The sequence below is a fragment of the Neomonachus schauinslandi genome, chromosome 3 (genome assembly GCF_002201575.2).
Source record: "Neomonachus schauinslandi chromosome 3, ASM220157v2, whole genome shotgun sequence".
NCBI lineage: Eukaryota > Metazoa > Chordata > Mammalia > Carnivora > Phocidae > Neomonachus > Neomonachus schauinslandi.
This window is the reverse complement of record NC_058405.1, coordinates 154,555,839-154,568,081: the sequence shown is the minus strand read 5'-3', so window position 1 is coordinate 154,568,081 and position 12,243 is coordinate 154,555,839.

Below are 12,243 nucleotides of genomic sequence, written 5' to 3'. Positions count from 1 at the left end.
AGAGAACCCTGGAGGAGGAAGCAGGTCTGAGGGGAAGATGAGCTCAGTTTTAGATGTGTTGAATATGATGATGGTTTTTTTGTTGCATAGATTTGGAGCTGCAAGGTGTGGTCAGCGATGGAGATATAAATTGAGGTATTGTCATTGCAAAGCTGATTGAATGAGGTTATTAGCTTGGAGCAGTCCAGTGAAATTGAGCCAGGCCCTACAATGCCTTCCGTAATTCAGGTCTCCATATTACAGTCTTATTAACCTGCTTTAAAGCCATGTCTTTAGCAGGACATAGTTTGGGAGGAGAGAGGTAAGACAGGATGGAGAGAAGTGATTGGAGAAAGGATGGAAGGAATTCAAATGTCTTTTTAATAAAATATCCACCATTCATATCAACAGAGAGGAACAATTAAAATAGTGTGGGGGGGTTAGGGCACTTATGGGTTCCTGGGTACCACTGCAGGAGGGGTGGTAGGTAAAACCTGTCTCTACTTTTGTAAGCACCCCATTTCCTTCTTTTACCTATGTCCCCTTCCCAACTCCTTTAAGGCTGTATACTCAGGTTCTCTCCCTCTTATGAAAATCTCTTCCCAGAGAGAATCTGAAATATATTTACACAAAAGTGAAAATGATTAATATAAGCTTTAAAAATTATCCTTAGTGGCAGATTACATTTTATGAAAATAACCACAGCAATATTTATGATCCCTCATGAGCTTCTACAACCTTGCCACTCCCGTACTCCATCCCCATTTGTGAAATTGCACAAATAGGTGTCATCTGGGCGGCTCAGTCAGTTGAGTGTCTGATTATTGATCTCAGATCAAGTCTTAATCTCAGGGTCAGAGTTAAGCCCCATGTTGGGCTTCATGCTAGGCGTGGAGCCTACTTAAAAAAAAAAAAAAAAGGAAAAAATGCTTGTGAAAAAATAAACAAATGCCAACTAAATCAAACTGGCCAGGGTACATTTATTCTTAGAAAAATTAGCAATGGGAATATCTACATGTGAGATTTATATAGAATTTTTTCAAAATGTTTGCAGTGTCTGAGATTCAAATGTAAATCTTATTCCAGTCCCTGGATAAAGAAAACTCACATTTTCTTTGAACTTACAGTAAGGGCCTATGAACTGGATTAATTTATCTAAAAAAAATAATGTGTTTAGTTTCACTCAAGAAGCCTAAACTCTGTTCTTAAAAAAGCAGGCATTTATGAGTTAACCGTCTGAAACAAGACTAGAAATTTAGTAATTATCTCCTGTGGCTACAAGATCATCTTGTACATATAAAGAAATTTGATACCAGAGGGTGCTTTGCAACCAGGAAAACTATATTTCCAAAAATATGGTGGCTCCATTATTGGTACCTTTTAAGTGATAAAATTGAGCCAATATCTGAATATTTCCCATAATATGCTAAGATTTCTCTTTTTAAATAACAATTCTATTGAAACATAATTCACTTATCTAAAGTGTACAATTAATGGTTTTTAATACATTTACAGAATTGTGCAACCATTACCACTCATTCCAGAACATCTCCATCTCCCCACATGGAAATGCTGTGCCCGTTAGCAGTTACTCCCAATTTCCTCCCAACCTTCTGAGCCCTAGGCAACACCAAACTACTTTCTGTCTCTATGGCTTTGCCTATTCTATGCATTTCTTATAAGGAAATCATAAAATAAGCAATCTCTTGTGACTAGCTTCTTTCACTTAACAAAATGTTTTCAGGGTTCATCCATGCATATCAATACTGTAGTCCTTCTCATTGCTGAATGATATTCTACTGTATGGATCCATCACATTTCATTTACCCATTCATTAGTTGATGGATATTTGGGTTGTTTCCACGTTTTGGCTATTAGGCTGCTACGTACAAGTTTTGGGGTAGGTGTATGTTTTCATTTCTCTTGGATATATACCTAGGAGTGGAATTCCTAGGTCACATGATAATGTGTGTTTAACCATCAAGAAACTGCTACACTATTTTCCAAAGAGGCTACACCATTTACATTCCCATTGGCAGTTCACATGGGTTGCAATTTCTTTACATCCTCCGCTACGCTTGTTAGTCTTTTTGCTTATTGTCCTCTTAGTGGGTGTAAAGTAATATCTCTCTGTGGTTTTGATTTGCATTTCCCTGATTACTAATGATGTTGGGCATCTTTTCATGTGTTTATGGGCTATTGGTATATCTTCTTCAGAGAAATATCTATTCAAATCTTTTGCCTATTTTGAAATTGGGTTCTTTTATTATTGACTTTTAGGAATTCTTTATATAGTCTAGATACAAACAAGTCTTCTTCATTTCTGAGAGATGACATAAAAAAAATTAAATAAATCAAAATATCTGACACCCAAAATTGAGATACACTCATATACGTACAAATAAATGTAAGATACCATTTCTTAGCAAGAAAATCTCCTCATTCCTTGCATTAGCAAAACACTCACTAAGTGTACACATGTTCAAAAGGATGTGCAAAACGTACAGTAACAGGACAAAGTTAAGCAAATTATGGCATATTTATGTGATGAAATATGATGCTGCCTTTAAAATGATAATTACGAAGTGTTCTCCATGACCTTGGAAAACTTCTATGAGACATCAAGTGAACACACACACACACACACACAGAGTATAATCTTAACTATGTTTTTTTCAAAAATGTAGAAAACAGACAAGCAAAAAACATTGTGGTATGTTAGTGATGGCCGCACCCGGGCAATGGGATGATAGGTGATCTTTTCCTCATGCTCTGCGGTTACCTACAATAAGCATGCCTTTCTTTTATAATCAGGCATTTGATGGGGAAGGAGGCAAAGCTCTCTCAGCAGTAACACACACAAAAATGTAAAACTAAAGTAATATACCAACTTTAATGAATTTTGATGATTTTGGAAGTATGTGGTTTTTCATGGCAATTCATTATATCTTTTTGAGGAACGCCAGAAAGTTAGAGTCCTCTTACCTACAAAATCCCACAACCATTTATGTTGGACTTTATTTGCCCACGTGTTTTAAGATACTTCTTGGAAGGAGCTTGGCATCCTGAAACACATTTCCTCATTCGGAAACAATACTTTCTGGTAGGAATGCGTCCCTCTCCTTTGAAATATCTATGAAATCCTGATCAAGGGCAATTTTTCTTTGCTTATTTTTTGTTTGTTTGTTTCACATATTATTGAAAGAGGGGCCCATAAAGCTTTGAAAAACAGATCGTGTGTTACAATAGCTCCGTGCAGGTCCTTTTCTCAGAGGCCAGGGATATTCCCATGATGGAGGCAAGCATTGGATCTCTGGTCACAGTTCTTGCAACTGCTGTCATTTCAAGACAAACCACTAATTGCTGAGGAATTCACTGGGAGCTAAAAAGGGACTTTCCTTCACAGTGTACTCCTTAAGATCGCCAGCAGATTTCTTTTGTTCTCAGGCCCTGAGTTGTCATTATCCACGATGGTTCTCATTCCCTACCCTCCGTGTGAATGTATTCTAAGGCGAAACTACTTTTGAAAAACAGAATGTTTTGGTAGGTTTGGATCCCCGGCGATCCGGCGATGTTGGCACAGAGCTGTGGACACATGTCCGGAAATGTTGCTGGTAAATGTGATAGCAATTTTGCTAAAATTAAGGACTTTCTTTGCAATTTATGGAGGTATGGATAGAGAAGAAACTGGAGTTGTCCCTCATTTTTCAAATGCCCTTTCATTTCCTGCTGTGTGCTGATGTTTCCAAGCCTCCACAGGAATTAAAGTTCCAATGAGATTTGCCATAGCGGTTTCTTGAGAATGTCCATAAATATTTTTTTTGCTTTGGTTTTTGTTCTCAGCAGAAAGTGTTGCTTGTGATTATCCCTTTTTGAAATTACATCTCTTTTTAAGATCTGAAAAAATAAGCTTTGTGTTTTTCAGGAAGCAAACAATTTTTTTTTCTTTCCCCGGCTCAAGACAGAGGGGGTTTTACTTTAGGAGCATGGGGCTGAGGTTTTCAGTTACTGATTCTACAAGAAGGCAACAGTGAACTCACCAAAGTCTTCCTGGTTGAAGTAAACTTTTCTCACATTTTTCCTGTAAGCGATCATTGTTTTAACAGGTTAATTATTTTACCACATAAAGTGGTCATTGTTCCCTGTGCTCAGGGCTCTGAATAAATCAGGCCCTTCCTTGTGTTAGGACACTCATCTCTGGGCTTCAGCAACATTAACCAATTTGCTCAGAGATTTTTATCCATCCAGGGACTTAAAAGTTTGGTAACATTTAAACAACTTTAAAGAAGAAAAAAAAAAGAATCCTGCAATTCAAAGAGGATCCCCTGAAGTAGAACCCCTGCTGGGCTCTAAGTCAGAAAGTAGTGAATATATTACTCCCTGAGGCTTTGCAGTATTAACTATGGTGGACAGTACCTCTTTTCTTCTACTGCTTTTCTCTCTCTCTTTTTTTTTTAACAAAAGGATTCCATTAAGGCACACACACACACACGCGCGCGCGCGCGCACACACACGCACGCGCACACAAAGTAGGAATGCAAGGGCATTTCCAAGTTCAGTTTCTTTCCGTGGGTTGCAATTTCTAGTCCCTGGGTAGGGTTGAGGAATTTTGGCAGTTGCTTACTGATCTTGCTCTTGACATACCTCCTCCAGTTTGGCCACACAGGACTTGAGCAGGAGACTTTAGATGTACCAACCACGTGACAAACCTACTGACGGGAATTGTAGCTAAGGTTATTGAGTGCTTATTTGTCACGTATAATTTCAAATTCCACCTGTGTTGTTCCTTTTCGCATTTAAATCTCATGACCCCTGGAAGATGTCCATATTACTGTTGTCCTTGTTTTGCTGGGGTTAAGTGAGTTGGCCAAGGTTACACAGCCAACGAAGGACAGAGGCAGGAATTGAGTGCAGGCCACCCCATACCAGTGAATGTTGGCTTTCTACCCCTATTATTTTGGACTCAACTACAAAAGTACCTACATCTGTCAGCTCTTCCTATTATTTCCACGTGCTTTCCATGGACAGGAGTGCAAGTTTGCAAATCCTGGCTATCCACTGAAACTGCACAACCACCTCATGTATTATACAAAATGTCTAGCAGGGGCGCTCGAATCCTATGTGTTTACAGTGTCTTCGGCAAATATCACACTCTATATTATTTGGAATTAAGTTGATCAAAACAAGTAAAATATATATTTTTAATAAAGTGACTGTCATAGGGTTATAGGTGAATGCCAACATCTGTTTGCTTTAATAGCATTTAGAAATTTATACAAGTTTAAGAAGCATTGTATTACATTTTATCCATTTTTTCTTATTGAAACTATCACATTATATTTTATAATTTTTATTAAAGTGGTAAATGCATTCACCATAAAAAATACTGAAAAATGAAAAAAAATTAAGAAGTCAGTTCAGATCCATCTATTTAGGGATAACGACTGCTAGCATGACAATGTCTCTTTTAGTTAATATATCATAAGCATATTCCTGCCACAAAATATTATGACATACCATTATATTTGAGGATTATATACTGTATCATTGCATGTGTATAGCATCTTTTATTTAACCAATCCCCTATTTTTGGACATTTTATATTTTTAACTATTCATTATTGAAAACAATGCAGCACTTATCCTTGAAGGCAACTCTTTGTGTACATTCATAATTATTTCCTTAAGATAGTTTCTTGGGGCGCCTGGGTGGCTCAGTCATTAAGTGTCTGCCTTTGGCTCAGGTCACGATCCCAGGGTCCTGGGATCGAGCCCCGCATCGGGCTCCCTGCTTGGCGGGAAGCCTGCTTCTCCCTCTGCCACTCCCCCTGCTTGTGTTCCCTCTCTCGCTGTGTCTCTTTCTGTCAAATGAATAAATAAAATCTTAGAAAAAAAAATTGAACAGTACTAAATTAAAATGAGAGGGCCATGGGGCTCCTGGGTGGCTCAGTGGTTAAGCGTCTGCCTTCGGCTCAGGTCATGATCCCGGGGTCCTGGGATCGAGCCCCGCATCGGGCTCCCTGCTCGGCGGGAAGCCTGCTTCTCCCTCTCCCACTCCCCCTGCTTGTGTTCCCTCTCTGGTTGTGTCTCTCTCTGTCAAATAAATAAATGTAATCTTAAAAAAAAAAAAAGTTTTTTAAAAGTAGAACTTCAGGGTCAAAGGATACGCAAAACATTAGGATTTTTTTTCTTTCTGGAAAAATTTTACCAATACCCTATGGCCCAACAGCTAAGTGAGAGTGCCTGTTACTCCACCGCATCATTGGACATTATCAGTGGTCAAGTAATTACCAATTCTGTAGGAGAAAAAGAATATTTTGCTTTATTTTCCATGTTTTGAAACCACGTTGAGGACAGACATCTTTTCATAGTCTATTTGTACCTCTCCTTTCATTACATTTTGAGAAGCAAAATTTTAAACGACTTTTGGTTCAGTCTAAGCAATACCAAATAACCCGATGATAGGTTAACAGAAGAGTTTTAGTTTTTTTTCTGGAGTCCTCCTCCTTTGTTTAGATGCCAGACCATAGAATTTTGGGGTTGAAGGGTAACTTAATGTTTGACACCTTCCCTCGTGGCTTTGGTAACGTGGCGAGCTTTCCTGCTCCGAGTGGGCACACTCATGATGGGTACTAAATTGACGTTTGGAGAAATGTGGAAATGAATGACTAATAAGACCTTTTTCTTACCTCACTGTGAACTAAAATGCTGAGTCACCAGGTTATTTGTGGCTACAAAAATATTACTGGCAAATAGTCTGGGGCTATCAAATTCAGTTCCATCTGTAATTGAATTAGAGACCCACATCCTTTTCTCCAAGGAGATTGGTATATCAAATCCTGTCTTTTTTTTTTTTTAAGATTTTATTTATTTATTTGAGAGTGAGAATAGGAGAGCATGAGAGGGGGAGGGTCAGAGGGAGAAGCAGACTCCCTGCCGAGCAGGGAGCCCGATGCGGGACTCGATCCAGGGACTCCAGGATCATGACCTGAGCCGAAGGCAGTCGCTTAACCAACTGAGCCACCCAGGCGCCCCTCAAATCCTGTCTTTGACAGTGCTTAGCATTAAACAGTTCCAGCCAATGAACAAAGTTCCTATTTATGGAAAATATCAAGGGTGATCAACATGAAAGAGTAGTAATATCATTATTTTCTATCTAACTTACCTAATAATTGGACATGAACGGTGAGAAAATTTCTGCAAATAAATACAAATGTTCTGTCCTAAGAAGCTGAGTTAAAGGTTCATGGAATCCTAAAGGATCCAAAACAAATGCAAAACAAACATTTCAGATGGGGGCAATTATGGGTACAAAGTCCCATGGAAATGTGCATATGTTTCATGTCAAAAGAAAAAAACCCATTCTTGAACAGCTCATATTCCGCTGTGTGGGGTTGGTGTATTTTTGAGAATTTGCGTATCATCATTTGCAGGAGGAATGTTCTCTTCTGGTCTCTTCGCCCTCTGCACGCTCACCTGGATGTGGGTACACCTGTCCCAGGACTGCAGTTCCTGCCCCCTGAATTCCTCAATGTACCGGAGTTCGAAGCTCCCACCTCCAGCCCAGGTGCTCACCAAACATGGAGCATGAAATGAAACAGCAAACCTGCCAAAGCATACCCGAATACAGCATTCAGGTGGGTGACTGCGGCATCCTCATCTGCACTGTCAGATGAGGGGACTGAGGACGTGAGAGTTGAGACTTAATCAAGACTGTACAGCTCATGACAGAGCCAAGACCTGAACTCAGATCTCCTGTTCCTAGAATTGGGTTCTCTGAACAGCAAAGAAAACCAACTGATGCATCTTCAAGCCTCTATTCCATATCATAAAAGTGATGCAATTATTAGTATCAGCAAGGTTATTTTCCATTCTATATTGTATACCTTGGCTCATTTCCCCAATAATTCAAAGCAATTCAAAACATCTTATGAATGTACATCGAGAGAGAGAGAGAGAGAGAGAGAGAGAGAGGGAATAAAGATCACACGCTGGGAAAACCTACACCAGAAGTAGAATAGCTAACCTTTAGTGAGTGCTGTGTGCCTGCCATTGTTCTAAGTGCTTTACACAGATTAGCTCATTTAACACACACAATGACTTGTGAGGTGGGGACTCCTATTATCCCAATTTTACAATCCTAGGAAATGAAGCACAGAGAATTCCAGTAACTTTCTCAGGTCACAAAGCTAGTATGTGGCGAAGCCTGCATATTAACCTAAGTAGTTGTGGGCCTGGAACCTATGCACTATGCTATTCCGCCTTCTAAATATATCCTTGGCATCTGTACTCCTCCACCTTCTGTCTCTAGACCAGACCCCGAGAAGCTATGGCCCTGAATCTATTCTCACACTTGGTTCTAAGAACTGAACTCTGGGGGGCGCCTGGGTGGCTCAGTCGTTAAGCGTCTGCCTTCAGCTCAGGTCATGATCCCAGGGTCCTGGGATCGAGCCCCGCATCGGGCTCCCTGCTCGGCCAGGAGCCTGCTTCTCCCTCTCCCACTCCCTCTGCTTGTGTTCCCTCTCTAGCTGTCTCTCTCTCTCTGTGTCAAATAAATAAATAAATAAAATCTTAAAAAAAAAAAACTGAACTCTGGGCCCTTTTTTCAGACTGATTATGCTTCCACCGTGGTAAATAAGTATATATTAAGATCATCATTTGAAGGGTGCCTGGGTGGCTTGGTTGGTTAAGCGTCCAACTCTTGGTTTTGGCTCAGGCCATGATCTCAGAGCCCTGGGATCAAGCCCCACCTTGAGCTCCACACTCAGTGGGGAGTCTGCTTGAAGATTCTCTCTCTCCCTCTCTCTTTGCCCCTCCCCCACTCGTGTGCACACATGTGCTCTCCCTCTCTAAAATAAATAAATAGGTGTGCCTGGGTGACTCAGTCGGTTAAGTGTCTGCCTTCAGCTCAGGTCATGATCTCAGGGTCCTGGGATCAAGTCCCACCTCGGGCTCCCTGCTCAGTGGGGAGACTGCTTCTCCCTTTCCCTCTGCTGCTCCCCATGCTTATTTTCTCTCTCTCTCTCTGTCAAATAAATGGATAAATAAAATCTTTAAAAATAAAAAAAAAAATCTTAAAAAGATCAGCATTTGATAAGATTTTTTTAGTTGTTCTCAGGAGGAGGCTTGATCCATATTAAGTCTAGGCTCCAATTTTGAGATCCCTTATTTACTAGTTGTCTGATCTTGGGCAAAGTACCCATCTTCTTCATGTCTCAGTTTCCCCATTTGTCAAATTTGGACAATAATAGTTAACTATCTCATGTTTAGTGTGAACATTACCTCTGACCATGGATGAAAAGCACTTAGCACAGAACCTGGCACAGAGTAATAATCAATGTTAGCCATTATAATTTTGGGGGGAAAATAGAACACTTGGGCAGATAAGGCCCAATTTCTGGATCTGACTGTTAAGACTGGTATCCTAAAAATTTTAGAAACTTGGAAGTCAGTGTTAAACATTGGAAAATTACACAAATGTTTCGATGCTAGCCTGGAACTGAGGATATAGATTCAAATATTCTCCAGGCCCAGTACCTGGCACATAGCAATAATCAGTGTTATCTATTGTTATTGTTAGGAGAAGATATGGTACTTTCAGGTCTTTACACTTAGGCCCTGGAATGGTCACATTCTCAAAGAATCTGAATCATCAGAACTAAGAAAATAAAATAATATAACCAGTAATTGTTTGTACCTTATTGACAATTAAATCTTAGCTTTTGGTTCAACTGCCTGACCTACATTTGGTAATTCTAGCTCATCCAGACTCAGGTATAATATGTCTTTTGAATTTTTAACCTACAGGCTTTCTAGATCAGTTTATTGTTTTTACAATTTTAAAATATAATGCTAATCATAGAAATTAGAAATTGCAGAAATGTATAAAGGGAAAAATGTCAGTCATAATCTCATCTTCTAACAATGGTGAGAATTAAATAAATCATGAGCCACATGAAGATGGCTCATTCATGGCCATCTTTAATTTTGTTCATCATATAACGAACTGACTAGCAGAAGACCCATTGCCCTGCCCAGGAAGTAGACTATTACAGTAAATGACCTCTACTTATTTGTTTTTCCCCTATTCCTCCTGACCCTGTGCCTTCCTGCTGGAGATAACTATTGTCTCAAATTTTGTGCTTATTACCATTTCTTTTCTTAGTTTTATCGTGCACACACATATACACATGGAAACACACATGCACATGTATATGAATGTGTGCCTAATTAACATAATATTTAGGTTAGCTTGTTTTGATGTATTATTTTTATTAAGATATGTTATTAAGATTCACAGAGCACCTGGGTGGCTTAGTCAGTTAAGCATCTGACTCTTGGTTTTGGCTCAGGTCATGATCACAGGTTCATGAGATCAAGCCCCGTGTTGGGCTCCACGCTCAGTGGGGAGTCTGCTTAAGATTCTCTCTCTCCTTCTGTCCCTCCCCCCTCCCTGCTCATGCTCTCTCTCTCTCTCTCTCTCTGTCTCAAATAAATAAATAAATCTTAAGAAGAGATATATTATTAAGATTCATCACTGTTGGCTTATTTGGCTGAAGTCACACATTTAAAATTTTTTTTATGTTTTCTATGTGCTTACATCACAGCTTATTTGTCCTTTCTCTTGTTAATGGGCATTTGGAGATATATTTCTTTGAAAAAATGTATGTAGTTTTTAATGTTGTTAAGATCAAATGCCAAATGCAATTTTGCTTCTGCCTTCTGCCTGTTTCTGCATTTATCATTATATTTAAGAATTTTTTCATTTTATTATAAATTTTAGAAATAGTAACATCTCATTCAGTAGATATATCATTATTCACTTGTTTTTATTAGGCATTTAGATTGTATCTCATCTCAGTTAGCACAATTACCATATAAACAAACTATTGAACCTAAATATGGCTTTTGAATTTTATGTTATTTCCTGAAAGTGACTTCCAGAAACAGAAGTACTCAGTTAAATACCCCAAAATTGTAGGGCTTTTGTATATATTGCCAAATTAGTTTGCAATGCATTAGACTAATTTACATTTTACCAGCAATGATGATTCAGAGTGCCATAGAAATGTCAATTTAAAGTCTAGATAAGTCTGGATATTCATTCAAATCACTCTGTTGTACACCTGAAGCTAATACAATATTACATGTCAACTATACTTCAATTAAAAATAAAATGTAAAAAAAAAGCATATTCAGAGGAAATAGCCTATCTCAACATGTTTGGCAACAGTAAACTGGTTATAGAAAAACTAAATGTAAAAGAGGAATACATTTACAATCACCAGCGAACTCTTCTAATTAACTCATTTTTGGAAATAGTTGACACAAGAAAAACTTTGGATAGCAAATATTAAAAAAAGAAAACCTGGATCTTTACCTCTACCTCTACCATACCACATATAGGATAATTTGGAATCATTCAGATAAATGGGCAACATTTTCAGGTCTTTCTGGACATGTGATTGGCTTAAGTAGAGCCTGAATGAAGCCAACATACTGACACATGAAAATGGTTTTGTTTTGTGAATTCATGTGTTGTATGCTTTGCATTGACCATAAATTAGCTGCCTCTTCCCTTTCTGGATTTCAGGTTGGTGTGTACTTGAAGGCACTCTTTGGTTTACTTGGCATCATGAAATCTACAATATTCCATCTCTTTTTTTATTAACATATAATGTATTATTTGTTTCAGGGGTACAGGTCTGTGATTCATCAGTCTTACACAATTCACAGCGCTCACCATAGTACCTACCCCAATGTCCATCACCCAGCCACCCCATCCCTCCCACCCCCCTCCACTCCAACAACCCTCAGTTTGTTTCCTGAGATTAAGAGTCTCTTATGATTTGTCTCCCTCTCTGGTTTTGTCTTGTTTCATTTTTCCCCTCTCTTCCCCTATGATCCTCTGCCTTTTTTCTCAAATTCCACATATCAGTGAGATCATATGATACTTGTCTTTCTCTGATTGACTTATTTCACTTAGCATAATACCCTCTAGTTCCATCCACGTCATTGCAAATGGCAAGATTTCATTTTTTTGATAGCTGCATAATATTCCATTGTATATATACCACATCTTCTTTATCCATTCATCGGTTGATGGACATCTAGACTCTTTCCATAGTTTGGCTATTGTGGACATACAATATCCCATCTTTAAGTAACTAATTTCACTGAAAAATCCTTGTCAGCTCTAATAGGATTCAGGTGAGGGAATTTTTGTTTTCCTTGGTATAGAAATTCCAACTGTTCCGTAGATTAT